The sequence below is a fragment of the Balearica regulorum genome, chromosome 4 (assembly GCF_011004875.1).
Source record: "Balearica regulorum gibbericeps isolate bBalReg1 chromosome 4, bBalReg1.pri, whole genome shotgun sequence".
NCBI classification, from domain to species: domain Eukaryota; kingdom Metazoa; phylum Chordata; class Aves; order Gruiformes; family Gruidae; genus Balearica; species Balearica regulorum.
The window spans coordinates 48,636,212-48,662,603 of NC_046187.1; the positions used below are offsets into that span (position 1 = coordinate 48,636,212).

General features: G+C 37.9%; 2 long non-coding RNA genes across 3 annotated transcripts in view; one reads left to right on the forward strand and one right to left on the reverse strand.

Moving 5' to 3' along the window:
• LOC142601751 (uncharacterized) overlaps window positions 1-26,392 on the reverse strand; it is a 1,264,755-nt gene that overhangs the window by 1,160,844 nt on the left and 77,519 nt on the right. The window lies entirely within an intron of this gene.
• The window catches only part of LOC142601752 (uncharacterized), a 97,620-nt gene continuing 90,079 nt past the window's right edge, over window positions 18,852-26,392 (forward strand). For both annotated transcript variants that reach the window (XR_012835351.1, XR_012835352.1), the window contains exon 1: window positions 18,852-18,960. This is a non-coding gene — a long non-coding RNA (uncharacterized LOC142601752). The remainder of the gene's footprint in view (window positions 18,961-26,392) is intronic.

Here is a 26,392-nt window from a genome sequence, read left to right on the forward strand (position 1 = left end):
GGCTTTGATGTATTGGCAGTTCAACTGACATAGCTGAAGGCAACATTTGGCCAAATACATCTTCATTCAGAAGCAGCATCTATTACTTGTAATAGCTTTCCCCAAAGGATGGCTGGGAACTTGTGCAGATACTATACAGTGACAGTGACACAATCTTTTTCCCCAAGATATTCCTTAAGAAAAGTGACTTTGGGGGAAAAAAAAAAAAAAAAAAGTCCAAATCAAATTGTCTTTTGAATTTTAACTATTCCATTTGAACACACACTAAGGAAAAAGTAAACTGAGAATTTTTGGAAGGGGTTAATTTTTTTTTTTTTTCCCTTCAGTCAGGCTCTCTGATCCTTCCCATTCCTAGTTCTTCTGTAAGGCACTTGAGCTCTACTGCTACCTAACAAGCTAAATGTTACTGGTTTATTAATACTTCATATCATAACCCAGTTGTAGTATATTTAAACCAGTTTCCTAAACCAAAAGCATACTGCTACCTAACAAGCTAAATGTTACTGGTTTATTAATACTTCATATCATAACCCAGTTGTAGTATATTTAAACCAGTTTCCTAAACCAAAAGCATAGAACGATGGTAATCAAGAAACAAAGTTTATGAACTACTGTTAACTGTCAGCCTGAAGATGCATTACAGTCCTGCGCCATTAAAATGCTTGCTGTCATGCTGAAACGCATCATCAAAGTAGGTCAGGCATATGTAGTTTGAGATGGACATATTTCAGAATGTAAATTTCTCTCAGTTAATACAGTTAAGCAACTTGTGGGCTGGACAAAAATAAAAGTTTATATGCAACAGTGATATGTTGTTCCATCAAAGAGAAAAATATGCAGAAAGAAACCTTTTTTTTTCTTTTTTTTTTTATAAAAGCAGGGAGAAAATGTTGACATCCATCAAAATAATTTGAATTTAGTCTGGTATTTTCAAAAGAACCTGATCTTCTTAAGTGCTCACATCCTACTTAGCCAGTTTTGAAACCCTTCCTTCGCGCACAGAGAAGCTGACAGATTGACAATGTAATGACTTGAATCCTTTATTCACCAAACAAGAACACCACAGGCACGGGATGAGGCCAAGACTTTTTACTGTTTCATTTCTGTGCCTCAACTGTCACCTGGAGGGAGTCACTCAATGGTTGAAAGGACATTTTATATTCCAAACCGGTATAATCTTCAACGTTTTTATTAGCAAGAAATATAGAAAACATACACAATTGTTGACAGTTTCTAAAAATAATGATTTGTAGTGATCCTGACCAGACCATTGTAGATAGAAAGTTAGTGAACCACACAATGGTTAACCTGAGTAGGACCAGACCTGTGCTGTGCAGTGTTGTGCTGTGCTGCACGTACAGTTTATCATTCAGGCTGGTGTTGTGCTGCACAAACCCCTTACCCACAGGATAACCTCAGACTCTCATTGTAGAGGAGGATCCTGCAGGCAACTCCCCCGTGGTTCCAGCAATTACACCTTCTGCATCGTCTTGCCTTTATCTAAAAGTGCAGCAAGAAGTTCTCATGCGAACATCCTTTCTGTTTGACAGCAGAAATGATGAATAGAGCTTTTTTCTTGTAAGAAAATCCAATAATAGCTCTAATGACCAAAATGGGGTAATCCTTTCTACAGACAGGGCCTCCACAATATGCTGCAGGCTGGTTGGAGGCACGTTTGGTGCTGTACAACCCGGTGTTCCCAGCATCTGAAGGGACACAAGATTATCTACATTATTCTCCCTTTCATTATTGTGTTAGCTCTAATAAGTAGTATTTTAAATGATACTTTAATGATACAGAGTCTATAGAGTCTGATTTCCTTTTTGGCATCATAACTGACTAGCACCTCCTGGTGCAAAACCTTGATCTTTTGATGTTTAAGATTTGACAACACTTTTCAGCATCGCCTCTGGGAATTTTATGAAGAACAATTTCAGGTAGGAGTCCTATTTTTCTCACTCAATATATCTTGCTATAGAACAAGTATGAAATTGCTGTATGGGGAAAAAAATAAGTTCAAATTAAGGGATGCATCAAAAACTTTTGCCCTGATTCTCCTACGATGCTACATCATCAAGCTCTTGTCTTAGATACATGATTCTTACAAGGCAACAAAAGTAGGGTTTTTTTTTTTCTTTCTTGGTGGTGTAAGAAATACAGAAGAGAGCTTGATGATGGACAGAGAGTGGAAGAGATACATAAGAAACCTGCAACATAGAATTGGGTGAAGTTCTGCCTTGAGATTTTCCAGTGGAATCTGTATACGAATAGACAAAAATCATACATTATCGTCTGAGGCAGAATCAAAAGAGTATTGCAAGTGTTTTTAAGGCACAACTTTGCAATAAGTGCTTTGGGAGCAAGGACAGCTCAATCACCTCTCATTATAGAATGTCCAAAGAAACATCTGTGTTTTCTTTCAAGAATATGGTACAAAGACAGACTATAGTTTGGGCTATGTATCAACACTTCCAATAGAATCCAAACAAGAGAAATAAGTGATCTCTGCTGAGAAAAATGAAAAACAAACAAAAAAAAGATACCCATCAAGGTTTTCAAGGACTATATTAATATTATTCATCTAAGGAGTTTAGGTGAGTTGACCCTAGCTGGATGCCAGGTGCCCACCAAAGCTACTCTATCACTCCCCTCTTCAGCCAGGCAGGGGAGAGAAAATATAACAAAAGGCTCCTGGGTCAAGATAAGGACAGGGAGAGATCACTTGCCAATTGCCATGATGGGCAAAACAGATTCGACTTAGAAAAAATAATTTAATTTATTACCAATCCAATCAGAGTAGGGTTATGAGAAATAAAACCAAATCTTAAAAGACCTTCTGCCCACCCCTTCCTTCTTCCTGGGCTTAACTTCAATCCTGATTTCTCTACCTCCTCCCCGCCAGCGGCACAAGGGGACGGGGAATGGGGGTTGTGGTCAGTTCATCACACGTTGTCTCTGCTGCTCCTTCCTCCTCAGGGGAAGGTCTCCTCACACTCTTCCACTGCTCCAGCATGGGGTGCCTCCCAGGGGAGAGGGACCACCAACTTCAACTCCACCAACTTCTCCAATATGAGTCCTTGCCATGGGCTACAGCTCTTCATGAACTGCTCCAGCGTGGGTCCCTTCCATGCAGTGCGGTCCTTCAGGAACAGACTGCTCCAAGCATGGGTCCCCCACAGGGTCACAAGTCCTGCCAGCAAACCTGCTACAGCCTTGGCTCCTCTCTCCACGAGGCCACAGGTCCTGCCAGGAGCCTGCTCCAGTGTGGGCTTCCCACGGGGTCACAGCCTCCTTTGGGTGCCTCCACCTGCTCCGGTGTGGGGTCCTCCATGGGCTGCAGGTGGATATCTGTTCCACCACTAACCTCCACGGGCTGCAGAGGTACAGCTTGGCTCACCATGGTCTTCTTCAGGAGCTGCAGGAGAACCTCTGCTCCAGTGCCTAGAATACCTCCTCCCCCTCCTTCTGCACTGACCTTGGTGTCTGCAGAGTTTTTCCTCTCACATATTCTCACTCCTGTCTCTGGCTGAAATTGCTCCTGGTGGATTTTTTTTCCCCCTTCTTAAATATGTTCTCCCAGAGGCACTGCCACTGTCGCTCATGGGCTTGGTATTGGCCAGCAGCTGGTCCATCTTGGAGCCAGCTGGCATTGGCTCTATCAGATGTAGGGGAAGTTTCTAGTAGCTTCTCACAGAAGCCACCCCTGTAGCACCCCCCTCCCCACTACCAAAACCTTGCCAAGCAAACCCAATACAGGAGTAATGACTCTTCCTGCCCCAAAGTAGAACTATTCACATACAAAATACTTGGAAAAGGAAATCTTAAAAAGATACCTAAGGGGAGCACTGCAACACAAAGCTGTAACTAAGGATGCGACGAGGTCAACCAGAACATCTTGCCCTGAGGCACAGACTTAATGGCTAAGTCTCTCTCTGAATTATTTTCCCCTGTACTTTGGTTTGGCCACTTAAATTGTCAAATACATATATTGAGAAAAAAAGAACTGAAATACTCTTCCATTTCCAAGATTTCCTCCATATTTTGTGTCTTTATTTTTAGCGAGCAGCCACTGTGTTCTGCAACACAGAATTTGAGAAGGATAGTCTCAGCGTAAAAAAGAGAAATGCAACTTATGCATTTTTAAACAAAGAGGTAAAGCAAAAATAAGATGAAAAACAGAAGCAAGTACAAATGAATTCTGAAGATTGGTGGGTTTTGAGGAGCTTCAAGAAAGGGAGATAGAACACCACTGCAGGGACTAACTAAGTTGCATGGTTAGTTCCAGATCCTGAGGGATGGAAAGCTAACAGTTTATGCTTAACAATGCAGTAAAAATAGGCCAAATACAAAAGAGTATCCAACTTAAAATTAATCTGATGGGAAAAGGTCAGTTTTTCTGACTCCTTGACCAAGACAGACAAGAAAAAACATGACAAAGAATCCAAAAATGCTACCTGAAACATTTCTCAAAGTCCGAGCACATAGAAAACAGGTTCTGTACCACAAGTAAGGTAAGAGAAGAAAGAATATTTGGGAAAAGATATAAGAATGACAGTGTATGATATAACTTCGCAGTGTTCGAAAGCACCAGTCAAGTGTGAAAAATGTGGAAAGAGGATGACTATAGCGGGAGGAATTCTTTATAGGGAATGATGGGCAGTATTACCTTGGAGGCAGCTATCGGTCTGAAGGAAAGCAAATGGACTATTATATTTAATTGAAGTTGGCAACAGGAATACAAGGCCACATGTTGCCAGAAGTAGTGGTAGCTAAACTGAAAAAGAAGTCAGACTGAATGAAGGTAAAAGAACTTGCACTGACTATGTTGTCTTCAACATGAATGGAGCATACGGGCACGTGAAAGATGGAAACAGACACCTGTTAAAATTTCACCTGGGAAAAGTGCCTTTCTGAAGGGTATTCAGCATCGTCACAAGCTTTCCCTCATTGAAACTGTGTGAAAATGGTATAATTAAGAAAGTGTAAAAAAACCCCAACCATCGTCCAGGGGAAAGGGAGTACCTAGTTGAGTGGATAACGTCCAGAATGAATATAGTCATACCTCAGGGAATGTCCCACTTGTCCTAAGAATATGACTGGACAAGCTCAAAGCAAGAAATGAAAACTAGCAGAAGGTAAACACTCACAATACAGGAAAGAAAAAAAGAAAGAAAAGGAAAGACAGAACTCTTTGTCTTTGTATTGACCTAAAGAAATCCAATCGTTATGTAGGAAGTTAATATTTTCCACTACCTACAAGAAGAAAAATTCCAAAGGAGTTGTTTGATGCCAAATGTTTTCCTATACGTCTTACATCTGTGGTAGTCTGGCAGGTGTCTTTAAAAACACATAGCACATGTATACATGGTGCATATTCAACACTCCTTTTCCAATATGCTGTTTTCTCAGACTGCCATTTGGTTTGTGTCCAGCAAGCAGGCTGTTTTAGTAGAAAATACACACATTTTTGAAGGTCTAGAGTTCATGAATATCTGTTTAGGTGACATTTTCACATGAAGTGGGTGTAAAGGGGAAAAAGTATATGACCAGAGGCTTCAAACAGTTTTAGAAAGAACTCAAGCTGTCAGGTTACAGCTAGCTTAAACAAAAATCTAAATTTCATTCTACACAAATAACAGTTCTAAGAGCAATTATTACAGCAGGAAGCCTGATAAACAACAAAGATTAAGGCTATCACAAATATCACTTGCTCAAAAGACAGTAAGAGGAACAAAGATTTCCCAACCATTGTGAATCGTATGGAAAACTACATTTCATATACCTAAGGATATCAACCTACAGAAAGAGCTACTACTGTGCCACAATGATATGAAATAAAAATTTTAAATGACATTTTTGAGAAATTTAGCTAATTAAATAAGAAAGTTCCAGTCTTGAAGGGCTCGGAGTAATCTGCAAATCAACTTGTCCCCTTCTTCTAGTTACATACACTTCTAGTTACATACACTAGCAAACCTGAACATCAGGGTTCTCAAAATAGACAAGAGCGGAGGGTACTCACTTTTAGTCTGTGCATGTAAGAAATTAAATAGTTCATGGGAAGAACTGATAGACACATAAATATTAGTCATCCTTACCTTCATGCATTGAAATGTTAAAATAAAGTTTGTAAAATAAGAGCCTACTAGAAATGTTGCACTCCGGTCTGTATTTAGTACTGTTAAATTACAGAAAGGGGCCACCAGGACATGGGATGTTACCTACTGACATTCTGCTCAGCAGAAAGCCAGAAACAAGAACAGTAGATATGTTTATCAATAACTTACTGATATATATTTGAAATTCTGCACTGCACAAATGTGGGTCATTAGATGTTCAAATCATTACATTTACTTGGATATAAAGTAGGTAGCACCCTACTTTAGGAGCAAAAAGTCAGAAAAAGAGCTCTGTTTTACCAAGGTTCCTGCTACACAATGACTGTTTCTAAGTCTAAAGAAATATTTGCTCCAAAAAGAGCATTAGGTACATAACCGATGCAACAAAACACCACCCATTGTTTGTTCCCATGGTTTAATGACACTTCCAATCCTAAACACTAGCTGTTAACAAAAGGGCATTAAGCTTTTATCTAAAATCTGCCATTTTCTTTAATAAATAAAGAAAGGTCTTTCTGATTGGCAGTTAGGAAAAAAATAAAGACCATCAACAAAACTTTACAATTTTACTCCTCCACTTCACTAAGGTCCTATGCACCTAAAAGTCACATCCTTCTGTTCAACTCCATCTTTCTCTTTCTTTCTTTGCCAGATATGTTGTCAGCAGAAGTCAAATTCAGATATTATGTTCTAAAACTGCACAGCTCCTCCCTTGTAATCAATTCTTGAAATCTCTCAGGTGGGTTTTTTTTTTCTGATTCTGAAAGTATTTACAAAGAAAATAATAATACAAGGACAACTTTTTTTTTAAAGAACTTGCTTTACCTTAAGACTTTTTTTCCAACATATCTTCTAAACGGAGTGGATTATATGAACCTCCTCACCACCTTCAATCCCTTCTCGTTTTGTTCCTAATGGGCTTTTGAAACAGAAGACCCTTTATTCAACACCTGGCTTACTCCTAACCTCTTTGAGCCAACATTAATTCCTGTGTTTCAAATAAAATCCCTTTCCACCTCTTCTTCACCTGTTCCAGCCACAGTATCTCACAGCCAGTTCATCTTCAGTCTCAGTTCAAAGAATTATTTCATATAAAGTTCCCACCCCTCTCACTTCTTCCAAAATCCCTGCTGCTTACACCAATGTCAAGTGATTGCTTCACAGAATCACAGATTGGTAGGGGTTGGAAGGGACCTCTGGAGATCGTCTAGTCCAACCCCACTGCTAAAGCAGGATCACCTAGAGAAGGCTGCACAGGATGGCGTGCAGGTGGGTTTTGAATATCTCCAGAGAAGGAGACTCCACAGCCTCTCTGGGCAGCCTGTTCCAGCACTCGGTTATCCTCAACGTGAAGAAGTTTTTCCTCATATTCAGATGGAACTTCCTGTATTCCAGTTTGTGCCCATTGCCCCTTGTCCTGTCACTGGGCATCATTGAAAAGAGTCTGGCCCCATCCTCTCTGCTTAGTGTGGAGAGCAGCAGCTTCTCTCTTACATGTGACTAAAATGACCAGATGGAGAGGAGAGAAAGAGGAAGAAAAACCTCAATGCAAGCCTGACATATAGGGATGTCTACATATTTTTTGTGATCTGTGGGTCTTTTCCAGCCTGAATTCTCAGAAATCAATCCCTGAGACCTTCAGTGAGCACGCATCTGTATTTGGAATAAGTAAAACCACTTGTTCCAGTGCAGACAGCAATGTCTAACATTTGACAAATTAAATCTTCTCACGCTTGAAGACAACATTCTCTTTTCAAATGCCTAGACTGCAGTTTTAAGAATTATGAGCCAAAAATCAGATACATCTCACTAGATATGCATACCAAAGGGAATCTAAATTGATATCAACATTTGAGTATGCTGGCTAACTTAAACCATGAAAGTCCTTACAGATTCATGTCTATTGAAGATCTCTGAAATTACCACCTTTGTCCACCCTGCATTGACACACTGTATGTTTGTGAGCATTTAAAATGCATGTTGAAGATTTACACTAAAGTAGTGTGGATTCCCAGAAGCTCTCTCTACTTTATAAATACAGTACAATTTGTGTTAAAAATCAAGTTCAGATTTGTTGTTGGCCTCCAAAATACTGCACTACAAATGCACAGTGAAGACCTTACCTTTTTGTGTTTCATAGCAATCTTATTAAACCACTGAAGGAAAGAGATTATGGGCAGGAACAACCTGAGGGATAGCCACATGGCTGAAGGAGCCTCATGGATGCTTGCAGCAGCAGTCAGGGACATTCCAGGGTGACAAGAAAACAGAGAAGTTAAATTAATATAGCTTAAATTCAGAATGGATCGTTATGGTCATAGGATAACTTTTTCTATGGTGCAGGTTGCAGTAACTTCTGCAATAATCTTGGCTCTGAACTTACAACATCTGTCTGCACTACAGCATGTCTTAACTACCCTCCTCCCTCCCTCACACACACACACACACACCCACCCCCAAACCAACCCACAAAAAGCTCTCTAAGTTGTCCTTTGCTAATTTCTTGACTTGGCAGCATAAACTGCAGAGTTTTTCAAACCAAAAAGATTTCTTTGGAAGTTCAGAAGTTAAACACCTTTAAAAGCATTTCTTGATTTCTTTTCCTCTCCCTGACTTTCACCTAATTAACTGCTAGTGTTAGTTTTCTATTTAACTTCAGAGGAACTTAACAGATACAAGCAACCAAAAGATTAATAGCCATTAGCATTTGTCTGTCTGACTCTTGCAGAGTACTAGGAACATTTACGTCTGAATTAGTAATGATCACTCGCTGCTAAGGCTTGGGGTGTGAAAAAAAGGATTAATTTTTGTATTACACTTACATACTCAGCATCCATAAATAATTATTTCCAGTTTCTCTAGTAACAAAAGTAATGGAAAAAATACTCTCTGTGATATTGAAGACATTTAAATTTGCCCAGTATACTGAGGGGCAAGGCATATCATGTATTAAAAAAAAAAAAAAAAAAAAAAAGACAACAAGAGGGAGTGAGAGAGGGAGGAGAGGAAGACTTTCCATTTTACCTTTTTAGAAGTGTACATGCTCTTTGGCATGCAAATAACTTCTTTGAGCTGATTAGGTGCGTCACTGGATTTTTTCCCTACAATGAGTTCTTTGTAGCAAAGACAGAACACTTCACCCTTAACAAAATGACCCAGAATATCCACTAATGTTTAATGTACCTCTTGGCATAGGTCTCAAGTAAGCACCCTGCTAGAAACCACTGGTTAGATATCATGTAAGAAAATAAGTATTTTGAGCAGTTTCTGCCAATACATTTCTTACACAACCTAATGTGCAAACATCACTGGCCCATTACTGTTAAGAAATGAGGAATTTTAAGGACTATTAAACACTCTGCAAATAGATCAGCTGAAAGTTATTCAGCACAGGTGTTCTTATAATTGGGTAACATTGGAAAAATGTAATGTTCAATGGTCCTTGTACTTTGCCCTTCTTCCTGTGTAGGAATGAATATTACCATTCATAATTAACCCAAATCTCTGTTCCAATAGAAATAAACCCTGAGTGTAAAACAGTTACACTTTATTTTTACAGCATTTGAAACTAATATTTTTTATAATTAATTGTATATTATTTTATTCATACTTGCCATTACCACCTTTTACTGGAAACAAAAGTGCTAAGATACTGGGAAGAACCTCCTGGTTTTTTTCCCATTTCATCTAACCAGAATGGAACCAGGAAGCCCAGGAAATTTTACTGTTTCATATTTTTTAGTATAACCTTTTTATTCCAAAGGACACAGGTTAGTCCCTGAGATATTAAAAAGGTTGTTAGAGATCCCTTTTCTAAAAAAATTTTTAATCACACAGTGATTCCATGCAGAGAAACCTAGAATTTGTGATTTTAATGAGCCTTGACAGTAGTTATGGGGTCTGACAAAATTTCCAGACCTGCAGCGTTGGTGAATATTCGATAAATATTCAGTGAACCTGCTTCCAGCCAGCAAAAGTTTCAATGGATTTACAAACATATCTCTGTTTGTTCAAGTATACTGTCATTACAGTTATTTACTTATTAAACAGCTACCCAGGCAGGTGCCATTCCCTGAGATTAAGTGGTTTGTCTCTCAAAGAGTTTATAACGTGCATGCTGTCATTCTGGTGATAGGATCACTAGCAGTTTTATTTAATCAAGGGAGTAGCCACGTCTTGGAAATTGTTATGGGACTGTGAGATTAAATTATTTAGCCCTGCAAAGGTACAGCTATCCTGCAAAAATATACATTTAGAAGATAACAAATGCAAATTAATTCCACATGAAAGACTAAAAATGCTTTCATTCTTTGTTTTGTAATTCAGCAGAAGAGGTTGAGGGGGGGCACTTTTGGGGTGGTGAGTGGTGAATACGTATTGCACAGCTTTGAAAGCTGTTAAAGGAGGAAATTATCTGTAACTAATACATATGTTAGTAAGTAAAAGCATTTTTCTCAGCATGTGTCTGATATTCTGCAATTCAAAACTACATTTAAAGATATTGGAAGTGGTCAAACAAAACAAGAAAAAGTGAAAATAAGCAGAGAAGCCCGTACATATGTACGCTCCTGTATTTAAAGATCCAATCAAGAGTCTGGAGGTCTTGAGTTCCAAACCGAAGGTATTAGAACTCGTCACTCCAACACCTGTTAATGTAAACTCACTGAGCATTAGCATAAGATTTCCCTATATCCCAAACAGTGACAATATGAGAATGTAGTCTTGGAGGCATATGGGAAAGATAGGAGAGTGTGTGTGTGTGTGTATGTATGTTTGCGTGGAATATAATATATTCGTATATACTGCAGTACATTTAATCACATATATTCTATTGGGAACTCAAATAGTGTAATGAAAAAAAATTTGGAGATAGGTGATATACAAAGAAATCTTCAAGTAATGCTTCAAGATATGCTGCTTGATACTTCCCCCAAAGCTCTGTGCTAGAAGAAATATGAGGAATTGCCCATCCAGCTATCGGAGGCCATATGAAAGGAGGTCCTACAGTCCCTTCTGCCTTTGACTCTGGCAGTCTGTGTGACCAGGTGATCTTTGAGGACTTGCCTATCCCAATTAAGACACGTGACAGAATATAAATAAAAGGAACAAAAACTTCATATTGGAAATGTATACATTTTTTCCCCTACAGCTATCATTTAAACATTAAACTTTTCTGAGTGCTTCGGTTTGTTGTTTTGTTTTGTTTAAAACAGAATAAAGGTAATGGCATGATATCTCACACCAATATGAGAACATTTAAAAACTTTGTTTAGTGAAAATGAAACACATCTTTGATTTTGGTTGTGCTTTCATGAGGTGCAACAGATTTCAAGAAAGTAAGTTTGCCTGCAGTTATAGTAGAAATAATAAACAATCTCCCAGAAACCAGTGAAGTTTCTTCTGTGTAAGACAGGATGTGAAAGATGATGCAGACATATAATTTGCAAATAGATGGATATCCACACTTGTGAAATTCATGAAATTCTTATTAGAATTCTGAAAACAATATGTAGACAAAGTATATATCAAGGGGAGAAAATCATAAAAGACAATATTCTATTCAGTTAAACACCAAGAGATAAATCATCTTGCTGAAGGATAAACTTGATTACAGAACCCACAGGCAGTGAGTTTTGTAAACTTTATGGACTAAAACTATTTGACTTCCTGCAACATACTCATGAGATTAAACTAAGTAGTTAGATTTCAAGATCAAAATAGTTTGCAGGAAACTGAAGACTCACATTATTTATTATCCCCAAGTACTTCACTTAGTAAAAGTCCCAGAGAGGTTCATGAGGAGGTACACTTTTTTAATACAGATTCTATTCTTACAGAGTGAAACAATCTATACTCTTCAACCACAGACATATTACTGAGAACTCATAACTTCAGGAGGGAGGGGAGAAAAGGGAAAACCATGGTAAATTTTTGAAAACAAGACAAAAGTTCTATTAGATCTTTAAAAAAAAAAAAGCAAATATTTTCATATAGTTTTGAAGTATAATTAATGATGATACAGACATCTTCAAATTATATTACCTTTGCATACATTAGTGCACTAATCAGCCATGCGATATTGCATCAAATAACATTTTTTTAAAGAAAGCATCCAGTTTGCTTAAACAGCAGTCTCTTTCTGTGCAAATGTTATAACAATAAAATCATACCTGTGTGGTGGTAGACAGAAATTTAAAGGAATTAGGAGGAGAATTGGGTTTTGCCATGTAGGCAGTAAATCAGAGTTGTTCACAGGAAAAGAACATTTATTTCCCATCCAGGTTACATCATCTGACTTGCAAGATGGTGGGGAGGGGCAACTGTTTCTCTACCTTGCTTTTTCTGTTTGTGAACTTACCTTCATGTCATATGCAGTGCTTGTTACCTCATGGGATTTTCTATATAGTGGAGTTCATACAGCTTAAAAGTCTCTGATACTTGATAATCATCTACTGTTAGGTTTAGGAAGGAATTCCCTTTCCTTTTCCCTACACAATCCTTGATTTGCTTCTTGACTTCATATTACAACTTTAAACTCTAGTCTTTATGCCTTATGAAGTTCTAAGTGTCTATTTCAATTTGTCTTTTGTAGTCCAACTTGGGCTCCATAGGCTTAACAGATTGAAGCAGTTCAAGCAAAAGTAAGGTAGAACTGTACCCATTAAGATGAAAAAAGAGAAGCAGGTTTTAAGCTTTCGGAAGCTGAGACAGGCATCGTGTACAATCTATATCATGAGTGGGAAATGACACAAAGTACATGGCGCTGCAGAGATGGATCCTCAGATCCTGTCTTCACTCCTCGTCTGTTCAACAAATATATGGTCCCACCAACTATCTACTAGACCTATAGTTGTGGCTTTGTTATTGGGATGATGATGTGCTATGAGAGAGCTAAAGAGCATAACAAATGTCAAGCTTATTTAGTGAAATCCCCTAATGATCCTAGAAAGTGTAGCATGCTCCTTGTGTCATAAGATTGACAAAACCATAAATAAATTCCTGTAAGAGTTACTCCCAAAGTTGTCAGAAGAAAAATTCCTTCCTGAACCAATGTAGTAATCTATTTAGCAGTAAGGCTACAGCAGTACGTGTCAAAAAAAAAAAAAAAAAAAAAAAAGAACAAAAGGAGCACAAGTATATCTCTGCAGAGACTGGTCCTTTGATATGCAGAGTTATGCAGAGTTAATATCACCTTGGCTCCACCTTGTTTTTGGTGTGGACTCAGCCCACCATGGTTCCATCTCCAATTAAGCTAGAAGTTAGAGATAAAAGAGAAAATGTTATTAAATCTATCTTTGTGTTTCTATTCCATTCTTCCAGGTGTTCAGACTCGAATGCACACAGTGGAAAACTGAGGCATGGTCTTTACTGCCTTGCTAAAGTAAATGCAGAAAAATAAATAATGAGTAGCATGAGGCCAGACCAGGCATATCAGAGCAGGTCTGATAATTCTTGCCAACTCCAGTAAACACATTTTCAGAAGCTTTCTGACATTTTTGTGCAAAAGGACCATGTTTTTTGCCATGCTTTTCCTTCACGACACTGCACACATTAATATGACAGTTCTCAGTTTCACATCCTTAGTAATACATGAGCTGATTTCTTTTCTGTTACACTGACGAAACTCCATCAGACACTTATGACTCTATTACTGAAAGTTTTACACTGGGTAACCCTTTCAACTTTGTTTCAACTGGAAATGAGAAGGAGGGCACCTGTTACACAGACTGAATATTGCCCATAGAAAAAAGCATAGAGAGATGGAGTGCATCTGTTTAGAGCCAAATGCTGGTATGCAAAGACTCTGAGGTCTTCTCATCGCATAGCTGCTGAGGACCAAGCTCCAGCTGTTCATTTTAATGTGTCAAAGAGTAGCTTTGGAAATAATTTCAATGTCCTTATTAATAAACAGAAAGAGAAGACAACACTTTATTAACTTCAAGCCCTGGGTGATGAGAATCTGTGAAGGTGGTCTACAGAGTGATGTTAAAAAAAATAGAAAGCAACATGAGTAACATATATGTTACTAAAATGCGCAGAAAATCACAGTGAATTCTGACTGTGACTATATTACCTATTGACTCTGCTTATTAGAGAAGGAAAAAGCAAGCAGCAGCAGATGAGCATAACTGAAGTGTAAACATTAAAAAGTCATTGTTCAAGTAAACTGCAAGATATATAATTTCTCTGTGTGAGAGAAGATTACATGCTTGTAATACCATTACTTTTGAGACATCGTAACAACAGACCTCTCACACCTTGATTTAATTTCTTTGTTACTGGAACATAAGTGGTTTCAAAAACATTTTACTTGGTCTGTTTGTAGGACAGCATCAGTCTCATTCCCTCAGTTACGATGTCGATATGACACCACCACAGAACATCTGAGGGAGAGATGGACTGGCTAGTGTAGTGGGCAGTGCCAGACTGAAAAATACACTGCCAGCTTGACGGAATATTTTGGTTTTTCTTTCCCAGTAGCCTGCTAATGACAAGGAGTAAGCACTATTCCTTCTAACAGTGAGTAGCTGTATTTATCTAACTTGTCCCCCTTTCATCTTGCTTTGGACATCTGAGTTCACATTTGTCATTGCCAATACCTACTATGCTGTAAGATGCTGTGAGTATTATTTTCCCCTTGAAATCTGTTTCTTGATTGGCTTGAATGAATCTTTTTCATTTTTAAGACACAGCTAGCCTAGGTTTTTATTTGGGGTTTAATTTGTTTCCCTTTTTTTCTTTATTTTCCTCTTGCCCTCCTCTGCTTCCTTTGCATCTAAAGGTGCTCTGAATAGGGCATTATACATTTCTTGGAATACATCAAATTCAGGAATTATTTTTCTTAGGATGAACCTGATTAAATTTATTGAAGACTTGATCTGAGCATTCTCCAGCATTTTATCATCCAGACTAATTTTGGAGTGAAGATGAAACCCTAGACAGAGAGTGGTCAATGCCAAAATTTATTCCACGTTTGAAAGTTGTTCTAAAAAGCTTTTGTTCTTGAATTAGTTGCCTTGTACAAGGTGAGAGGAACTTTAAGAACATTTTGAGACTGTTGATGCCTGTTGGCTGTGTTGTTGGGCTAGAGGTTGTCTTCCCTTCAACACATGTACATGTAATGCCTTACCTAATAAATATATTGTGTAGTATTGTAAAATAACTGTGTGATAAACTTTGCTAGCAGCTCTGATGAAACCTGAGAGCACCAATTCTCCCAGTGTGCTGAAATGAACAAAGTTTTTAGGCATTTTCCCTTTGACTTTGCCTCTCCAAACAGAATTTTACTTAGTAGGAAATCTAAGCCCTGAGGTTTTGTTAGTCTGCTACTTCAATTTTATGATCCCTTAGCAATTCTCAGTAAAAAACTGTGATGGGAGGAGAGGGGAGTAGATGCCAAAATAGGTAGAGACTATTCTGGTAATATCTGAGGGGAGTAAATGTACTTTGTGGTAGGTATACCATGATAACTACCAGATAGTGTGGAAAATAATCCGTGTCCTTTCTGTGTCTACTGATTTCAGCCAGCCTGTTTTCACAAATTTTCAATCTTCACTCATGTACTTAAAACTTTTGGGCATATAAATCAATAATTAGGAGTGATCACATAATGGATTTTTTTTGTTTTTCTTCTCTGCTGCTGCTTTATTGTAAAACTACTCCCATGCAAGAACCAACAATAATCAGCAAAACTGGGTGAATGGTTCACTGTGGAGGTACAGTCTTTAAAAAAGAAGAGTCTAAGGTTCGCCTTATATTGATGCATTGCTGAAATTTCCAAACAACCTGGATGAAAGAACATGCACCTTTTACTTTACAGATTTAAAGCAAAATATACTCAAAAATTTTTAACTTTAATTTCATTTCCAATGGTAGCATAATAACAATGCAGTAAAATTTGTGTTTCGTTTACACAGCACACTGCCTTTCTATGAATACAGTAGTTATAAAATGATCATTTGAAAATAAAGAAACATAAAGAACTGTCCATTATGTAAAACTAGTAACTTTTAGTAAACCTCAAGACCAGATGCCTTTCACTACTGTATTGTAATATTACAGTTTTTAAATCTTTGAGTTTCCTCTTATGCCAGTCTTTAGATTACTTACCTGACGACCACTTGTTATTCATGAAATGTTCCCATTTTGCTTCTGAATAAAACAAACATTGGATATAGAGAGAAAGTAATCATTTCAGACTTCATTTATTAACACAAACCATATTTTAAAATATTCTTGAATGCAGTCTGACTGATAGACTATTAACCTTGGAAACTCTCTGATTTTGACAGTATATAGCACATCAAATTAAAAAAAGGTGACCTGTAAAGATAAACAAATTGTGCTGCCATCCTACTTCTGGTTTCTCTCTCATATGTAAACAAGTTCTGAAATGTTTTCTGACTTTTTTCCTGCTTGTTTTTGACCTTTAAAATACTATGAATATCAATGCAGGTACTGGCCTGCAGGATGACTTCTTTGAGGTATGAAAGAACCAGAATGTGAGAAGTCTCACCTCATCTAACGTGTGAATCTTTCAACAAAAAGTGTTTTTGCCAATATGTTCACCAGCCTGGCTAGGGAAGTTAAACAAGCCCCATACAAAAACAAATGAAGTTGTTTATTTTTCAGGTTTGGGGACTTGCTTCTTTTAATACAGCAGTAGTGTTTTCATTGCAAGAATTTTCTCTTCATGACACTACAGACAATAAAAGGAATTTCCAATTAAGAAACAGATGGGAAATAAGTTTTTATAAAGCATCCAAAAAGCCTTTCACCCTCTGCGCACCCAGTGAATTTATCTGATCTTTTAGATAAACTTCTAGGGTTTTCATTTCTTAATATTAAGTAAACTGTATGCTGTAGTCGGCTGTATGGACGGAAACGAGAGGAAGAGGAAAAGTTTCAAAAATGACTGAAACTGTGATTCCCACTCTAACCATTGGACAGTGATAAAAAATTGAGATCATGTGTGAACAGATCAGTTTTCTATATGTGATGTTAATTATTAAACTAAAAGCTAAATCTATGGACTCTACATGTCACTGGCAGATGGATAAATAAGCTCCTTTTACCATTCAGACATTTCCAAACATATTTTATACAACTAGCTTACTGTAAAAGAACATTAACATTTGGGAGAGAAGCTTTCTAAATGTTTTTTATAAAAGATAAATCCTCCCACATTATTAAGCATTTTAAAGAGATGTTGAAACATTACATCGGTCTTACTGCGGAGGAAGATACTTTACATGTTTTAGGGTTGAAAAATGAATAGTAATATGTGCATTGCTTCTGATTGCTTAATGGTGATTTATTGAATCTCTTAATTATTGTTTTGTTTGACAGATTTCTCAGATATATTAAGGAGAAGGAAAAGCTGTACTTCAACATTTAAGAGGAGAAAGGGTTCCATGGTTTTTTTAGTTTGAAATGGAATTCCATTAGATATTAGAAACTCAAATTACATATATTATTTTGACCTATAAGATATAGCCAGCTGTTACAATATGTAAATATCCACTGTTATGAACATGACATAGCAAATTGAAAATGGTGTACACAAGTTTATTCGGCAAAACATCAAAATGCTGTATGTATTCTTGCAGCTCCTGTCTGCGTTTTCTGTGCAACTGGATTCTGGGATCCTGCAGAAAGCTGGGAAACCTCAGGAGTTTGCGTGATGATTGAACAACCCTTGTTCCCTACCAGACCTGAGGCACAGTCTGCTTCCAAGTCTCAGAGGGACGGGAGACGGTCATTTCTCACAGGTAGAGTAGCACATCTAGGTTAAGTTCAGGCTGAGGCTCTTTAAGTGAGAACACCGGAGACACAGAGGAGTCACCATTCTCATTTAGTCACCACTAAGTTAAAACAAAGCAAAGGTCTTAATTGCAGAGCAAACCACTAGGGAATGAGCACTCGGAGACTGTGTGAACTGAGAGAAGCAATAAAGAGAAATTAAAAGCTTAAACCTAAGGTAAAGGTCTTGTTTATTTTTGTGCCACCTGCTTGAACCAACCAAGTGTTACATGTCTGCACTGCTAATTGTTGGAGTAGCATCACAAAACCTACTGGGTTTGTGATTGGGGGTAACAATGACTAATTCCAGCCTATTTCTGTGCTCTGCTGCTCACAAAGACTCAGGTGTAGGATGACACATGCAAAGGGACCCGATTGTGCAGCAGATATTGCCTGTTAAATTACAATTTTGATGCTGTTCCTCTGTGTGAATTAACAAACATGAGATTTTTGTAGTAAATCCTCTTTCAAATATTTCCATGAATTACTCTACTTAATTCAGTGCAGCTATCTTTAAAACTCTATTTGACATACAAACTAGTCCCAATTAGCTTTATTCACCTTATAACACAGCCAGGAGTTTGAAGCAATTGAATGTACTGAAAAGGGGGGCTATTTAATTTACAATAGGTCCTATAAGGTAATCTGAACATGCCTCAGGATTCCTTCTTGGCTTTGTGATCATGAAGTGACCATGAGTGGCTGCATACTTGATAGCAAGCTGGACAACTGCTGCAATAGCTGTGTGTTTCCAGGGGAATTCTTTGTGGGTGGGCAGATCAAATGCTTCACAGCTAAAGCTCAACACCTGCGAAAGTTGGCTATTTGGATCAATGTCAACTTAAAGGGAGGAGGGGGAAAATGCCTCTTGACATAGTCATCAAAAGTGCTGCTAAGAAAATACTTTCTTATGAAAGTGTGCTGTGATTGAGGTTTATTTTGGAGTGGAGTCATGGAGTTCCCAGGTATGCTCACGGGAAGATCAAGAAACAGAAACAGCTAAAAGAGTTATCTGGATATATTAGGGCCATCTTGTAGGGTGAGTGATGACATGCTCAGATCTACTAAGGTTATCACTGCTGGCCTTTTAAAAATACTCTTACTTCTAAAATGTTTTTTCTGCTTCACTGAAAAAAAGTGTGTTTGGGGTTTTTTTAAAAATGACTAAAGTTCAGTGAAATAATAGACAAAGGGGGTCAGTTTAATCAAATCCAGTTCCATTTTACTGATTCAGTGTCTTGTTAAGCACAGAAATGAGAGTAAATAAAATTTATTTTCAGAGAAGCAGAAGCAGAATCCCTGGAACTCATCCTTTTCATAATCATCTGATCTTTTTAGGAGTTGATTGCACACAGGACAGCAAAGATGGGGGGGGGGGGGGGGGGGGGGGGGGGGGGGGGGGGGGGGGGGGGGGGGGGGGGGGGGGGGGGGGGGGGGGGGGGGGGGGGGGGGGGGGGGGGGGGGGGGGGGGGGGGGGGGGGGGGGGGGGGGGGGGGGGGGGGGGGGGGGGGGGGGGGGGGGGGGGGGGGGGGGGGGGGGGGGGGGGGGGGTGGGGGGGGGGGGGGGGGTGGGGGGGGGGCGGGGGGGGGGGGGGGGAAAGTGTCTGAAATGTTATATTAATGATTAAATAGCGATGTCTTACATGAACACAATGTGACTGAAGTATTAAGGCCAATAGGGATCAAAAATGACCTCACAGGTCTGATACTGTTTTTGAGAGGCGTGACACTATTGAGATGTGTGGCTTCACTGTCTGAGCATCTTCTTAGAGCAATGTACTCTAAATGTTGTCAGCAAAGAGGAATACCTTAGGCATGCCAGGGATTTCAGTTTGTACTTATTATTACTCTCTGTTTCATGGAAGATTAGGTGTTAGAAAAGTACCTCTTATTTTTATTTTAACAATCCTAGGCAATGTGGATTAACCTTGCTGATTCTGTAGGATTACAGTTGACATTTAGTACAGGTTACTCTCCTGCAATCATAAATGTTCGTTATTATTAAAAAGCATAAAGCTAAACAATATGACAGCAAACCAGTAATAAATAGAAAGAGCTGACGTCATAAATGTGATTGAAGCTTGGGGTTTCAGCCTTAGAAAATGAGATGCTGTAAAAAACCAAAATGTCACCTAGAAAGTGCAAATGGTTCCAAAAGATTACAGACATTCTCAGCCTGCATTCTCTCCCCACCCCAACTTCCAGATGAAAATCCGGAAAAGAGAGAGATGACATGTCTGGATCAGACTGATGGGGTTTTTTCTCATCCTCTAGCTGTTGTTGAGGACATTTATGCAGGAGAGGAGAGACTGCATCCTGGTTTTTGCTGGGATCCAGGCAGTGACAGGCGGCGGGACGCTGGTTTCCACACCTCCGCTGAAAGTACAAGCAGTCGCAAACCAGATCTCCCTCTTCCTGTCTTTTAAAACATTATATCCCCACACAATCTTAACATTTAGCCTGATGGAAAGAGGGAAATGTTTTGAAATACCAGTGACACAGAACAGGGAAAACATATTTCCTGCTCACCTCTGGCTCTAAACCGACTTGCGGTTGTAGGGTCAGAACGACAGCGCTGTTCCTTTCCATCCTCGCAGCCATCAGCTATTATAAGTGCTCCTCTGCACTGAATTTTATGGGTGTTAAAGATCTACATGTTCCTTTCACTTCATCTGGAGTTATGAGCACTCAGTGCCTTTCCAAACATTGGAGCCGAAATGAAAAATTCCACTCCGCTTTACTGCCTAGTAGTCCTCGGTGCCAATACAAAGGTTGGTAAAATACCAGAGGGTGTGCATGAAGTCAGTTGTAAGTGTTATGAAGGTTCCCAAATCAAAACAGATTTTCTTGTAACACTGGAATGCATGAGTTGGATGTTTCTAGACATAGGAACTTAATTGATATGGATATAATTAAAGGCTGAATTCCAAGCCACCAGAGCTCTTTTTTGTCATTAAAGCAACATGTTTGTGACTTTTTAAACATTTTTAAAGTTTTTTCTGTGCTTGAGGTTTTTCTAGGTATTAAATTTCAGAAGTTTCCTTCTTCTATCCCTAAGCAAACATGAGCCATATATATAAAAATCTGTTAAATTCAAGCAGTTGTAAATGTCATTTAACAAGGCATGGTTCTTTGCAGGCTTAGCAGTATAAATGTCGTTGTATGCTGAGGAATGAATCTGAGTAAGGGGCTGCTCAACAAAACTGGATTGAGTAGGGACAGTATTTCAAGGACTGGTGCCTGAGGGTCTATCATCTCATTTTTAGCTAATCTAAAGCTTGCCATAGTGAAAAGCAAGTTTTGTACTTGCATGTACCAAAGGGAAACAGGGAGATTAAGGTATTAATACATGAAAATAGCTAATTTCTTTTGTAAACTGTTTCATCAGGGACCACACAGTCAAATTCTCCAAGAATTTTAATATTTGCTCCTTAATCTTGTTCCCATCCATTCACAGAATGGATACTTTAAAAATCATACTCCAGCCCAGTGAAATTCTGTGTTATTCTCCAATATATAGTAGCCAGAACATTTACTTCAGTCCTCATTTATAGCTGCACATTATGACTGCATGACAATAACAGTAAAAATAATAGCTGACACCCATATCAATTTTTTTAAAGCATTATCCAAACTATCACGCCAATGCTAAGTGATGGGAGCAGACGTGTCGCTGCCCCTAGCCAAACAGGATGGCAATACCCACAGACTGTTTGCTTGCTCTCACCTTCGCTATGTTTAAAAGCACCTGAAGCAGTAAGGTGTCTAAGTTCATTTAGAAGCTGCTATACTCTATGGGCCTTTTTCAGCACACACCCCCCCCACACACATTCTGTGTATGTCAGCTGTGGAGCATTTAATTTTTAATATTTTATTATTTTTTTAATGTTTTCTCTTCCTGCTTCCTTGCCCCAGATTTGAAGATTAAAAGGAAAAGCTTCCATGGCTAATGTCTTTTGAAGGAATACTACCTACTGCCTTCAGAAGGCAGCTTTATATTGCCTAATTCAAAATCATTTTCATTGCCCTAGTTATGAAGCTAACATGATTATTTTTTTTCCTCATTTGATCTGAGTTTGGTCAAGATTTCATTCAGAGATTCTATCCATGCTCCACTTGGGAAGGAATGCTACTCTAAAAGTATCCTGAGTTAAATATATATTCAGATACATATTTACAAGAGCATTTTTTTAATGCAGTGGTCCATAACTTCATTATAGCCCTACAAAGAAAAACTTTTTTTTTTCACTTAAAACTGCATAATTTACACTATTTATTTTGTACCAAGGAGTGATTGCTAATATTTCTTATACCCACAGCTACTCATTAAGCCTTTTGCAGTAGTGTCTCTCCTGGGGTAAATTAAGCTTTGGTTTCAGAAATATTTTAGTGAGATGTATAGTATAAACTGTATAGAAAATCACAGACAACCTTAATCATTTTCCAATTCCATTGTATAACCAGGCTTCCTTGATGCTTTTCTGAAGTGAGGAATGGGGCTAAGAGAAGGGAATTGTAGTGGATTTGCTTGCTTAACTTCATTCTTTTCCTTTTTGTGACTTCTCCAAGGAAAAATGACATTTTTTTATTAACCTACTTATTCATATACTTTGTCATGCATGTAGTTTTACTATGAAAGTTCTATATTACCATATTCACAGCACAGGAAAATTCTGAGAGTTTAATCTCAAATTATGCTGATTTAATACAATCAAACTAAGAAATATCTAAACATCTAAAAAGTAGGGAGCATATACAAATATTGGATGGAGAAAAAATAAAGGTACATGGGAGAAAAATGAAAGCACCACAAGCTTTTTGTTAGATTAGTGCCCAAACAGTCATAATATAGAAAACATACTAAGAATTATGTTATTATATGGTTATTTCTTTCATTTTGTGATATTACTAGTGTTACTGTGCTCAAGTTATATTTCTCAGACTCTGATTTGAACACCAGCTGTGTGTTTGGAGGAAAGAAGTATAAACAGCTTGAGGCAGAAAATATTTATTAAGAGTAGGTTTTACATTCAGTTTTCTCTAGATGTAAGTCCTTCTCATTTTTCAGCATAATCATAATTTGCTTTTACTCTGCGGGTTGGATATTTTTTAAAGCTACCTTCTGTTTCTTGATCCTTACTTCCTACCATATTTGTTTTCCAAGACATATCTGGTATCCAATGAAGCTGCCTAGAAACCTCTGCATCCAGAATCATGCTACCTCAAAAGTGGTTTCATTTTTTTCTGTTTTCATACGAAGTCTCTCACAGTAATAATTTATAATTATTTTGTGTGTGGAGGGGAAGATTCCCTCTTCGTCTTTTTGTTTTCATTTATTGTAAAAATGGACCCAGTCATCGTGGAATAACCGTAGGTGTTAAAAAACACAAAATGTGTAAGCTCAAACTGATTTAGTATGGCATAGGTCAGACTTGCAGCAGGGTTTCACCTTGGAATTACAATTGATCCATGTACATGTACCATCACAAGCTGTTCAGGCATCCTTGACTTTATGGGATGTGCTTGTGTAGCACCAACCGAAAACTTGAGAGCTTAGCTTCTCCTGCCCTTATCCAAACTATTCACTACATTACAGATAGGTGACACCACTGTATCAAAGAGAAATGTAGCGAAGTGTAATGGAGTGGAAATTCACTCCAGCAGGTTTAAGCCCAAGTGTCAGATTGTCTGAAGATGTGTTTCAGGACTCAGCTCTGTTAAGTGTTTATCTAGTGACAATGTTGCTAAGGATACAGCTGTTCTCTCTCCTTATTGCCTCAGCCACCAAATACTTGTCTTTTCCTTTCATAAGGTTTCTACGTGAGCTTTTGACTGCTTAACAAAACCTAAAATTTGGTGGTCATAATTAAGTTACAGTAATTGTGTATGTTACTTCATTGAAACTTAGCCCTCCTTAGATGAGGGAGTGCGATACAACTGATTTTTAGAATCTGATTTAATCAAACTGCTACTTTCTTCTCTTTTGGTTGTCATTGCACACACTAAATCAATATTTCATCTTGGTTAGTGTTCCTCCTTGGGATATCTTGCGTGATTGTCAGAACTACAGTAATCACTGTCACCTAACCCAGTTAGCAATGTGTTAAGGTTAGAGTTGTAAACACTCACTGAAAATTGGTTTGCATCCCCAATTTAATCTCATAAAAAATTCCATTTCGTACTAAACTGAGTGATATATTGAGAAAAATCACCATTTCATTTCTCTTGTATAAGCTGATGTAGGATGCAACTTTCTATGCCAGTCTACTTAGAATGAGATAACAATCCATCCCATACACACAGTTCAAAATGATCTGCAGTTTGGACTGTAAATTTATAAATGACAGTTCTGCGAATTAGACTTGAAAGAAAATGCTGAGCAGAGGGTTTTAGAACTTGCATGTAAAATTCAGGACAATTTGTACAGGAAAGAGCTTGGCTGCTTATGTTATAACTGCATAAATCCCAGAGATGTCTAGGACCAAAATGAATGAATATACTCCTGTCATCTTCTCACTTCTCAACCTTTTTTGGTCCCCAGTGATTTATTGCTGCCCCACACTGAGCAAAGTATCCATCTATTTCTAGTAATAAGAACTTTCTTAGACAAGAATATTTTGGGAAGCCGGTGTAAAGCAGCTGCTGGGAAAATACCTTTACAAAACTCAGAGCTAACTTTGAAATGGATCAGCCTGAATTCTTCTGTCTAGAAGATGACTTCTAAATATTTTCTTATCCCACAGTTAAATTACACAATATTTTGACTACAGCCTTGATCATGTGAAAACATTTAAGATTGCTCATCTTGTGTATAAATGCATGTAGGACACATCTGACTCCAGACTTTCTAGTTTCAAGAGGCTTACCAAAATACACCTGTATTTGTGGTCCTGAGACACTTGCCACTAGATTTCATACATTAAATGTTAAGACTGGATTCCATCTTAGTTTTTAAAAAGGAATGTGCTCTTCTGGGCCTAAATCTTTGTTTGGTATTTTATGTTCTCATCAGTCCAACCTTTCTCTATTGAAGTACCATCAGTTTTCCTAGACTTGGTCTTCATCATTATGTATTTTACTTTTAAAGCCTCTATTTTTCCTATTTCAGTCTCTTGCTAAAAGTTCAGATATTTTCTGTACAGAAGTCTTGGGTCTCCCTGGCCCAATCTCTTCTACTCCAATTTGTTGCCCACATCCAGGCTGCTTCTAGCTTGCAGCTGCCTTTATTCCTTGTTCAAGATATTTCCCTGCTCAGACCTAGTTTCTCACATGAGTGCGTCGCCCAATCTTAGTCTGCTCAGTCAGTTCCTTCTTTACGGGCAACAGTCTCCCTGTTCACAGATTTCCAGGAGCTCTGACTTTTGCTCTCCTCGTCAAAAATTTAAGCTGTTCTCCTCTGCCCTCTCTATTTCTGCTCCTTCTGTTTTCAGTTCACTCCACTACCGTGCGGGATCCCAAAACATCTTTAATCTCTTTTCACTACAGGCTTTTACACATTACTACCGAGCATCTTTGCACAAAATGAGTGAGGAATTAAGAGTATAACGTAAGCAATACCATGTTCATTGTTATTTCTTAAGCTCATATTTGGTCCAGCAACACTACTCAAAACCTGAAAATATTTTTTTTCTTATTTTGGGACTGGAGAATGCATATTACAGCCGGACACTTTGGTGAGTTTAGTTGGAGTCACATCAGATATCTAGTGCAGGTTGTTTTTCCAGAGTTCCAATCTGAGCAGATATTTGCAATTTTTGGAGGAGAAAAAAACATAAACAAACAAACAAACAAAAAGTTAAACACACCAAAAAAACCCAACTGTAACATAAAGTCCAAGAAATATATATAATATATTCTGTCTGCTCAATTCTTGAGGAGTTTGACTTAATGCATGCAACACCTAAAACTGTGTCTACTATTTTTTTCTGCAGTGCTACTAGATAGAAAGTTATATGCATTCTTCTGTTTGGAAAAAAAAAAAAAAAAAGAAAAGGAAAAAGGATTTATTTTAAGACTGAAGTCTTACTTTAGCTAAAATTTTAATTTACACTTTTATAAAACTCTGGGAAGATGGGGCTGTTTCTTTATAAATACACATTATATTTCGTAAAAATAATGATAAAAATACCTTCATTTTGAATTTTTTTTTTAATAAATAGGAAATAATTTTTTTTTTAAAAAAAGTATTTCTTGGGAGCTGTGACTGTTTGTGTTTTGTTTGGGGTTTTTTTAGGTGTTTTTTAATTGGGAAGCATGTCCTCATATGTCTCTTCCTGAAGCTGAATTGAAGGAATGGTCAAGTTACAGTTATGTTAAAATGCTGTTTAAAGATATAAACCTTTCAATAGGATTATGCAGTTTGCTCCCTTTGCCAGCATTTAGACTTTGATTTACAAACATAATACCCTTCACTCAAAGGAAGCAGGCATAAAAGATCTTCTGTATATACTTAATCTGCTTACTGTTATCAGA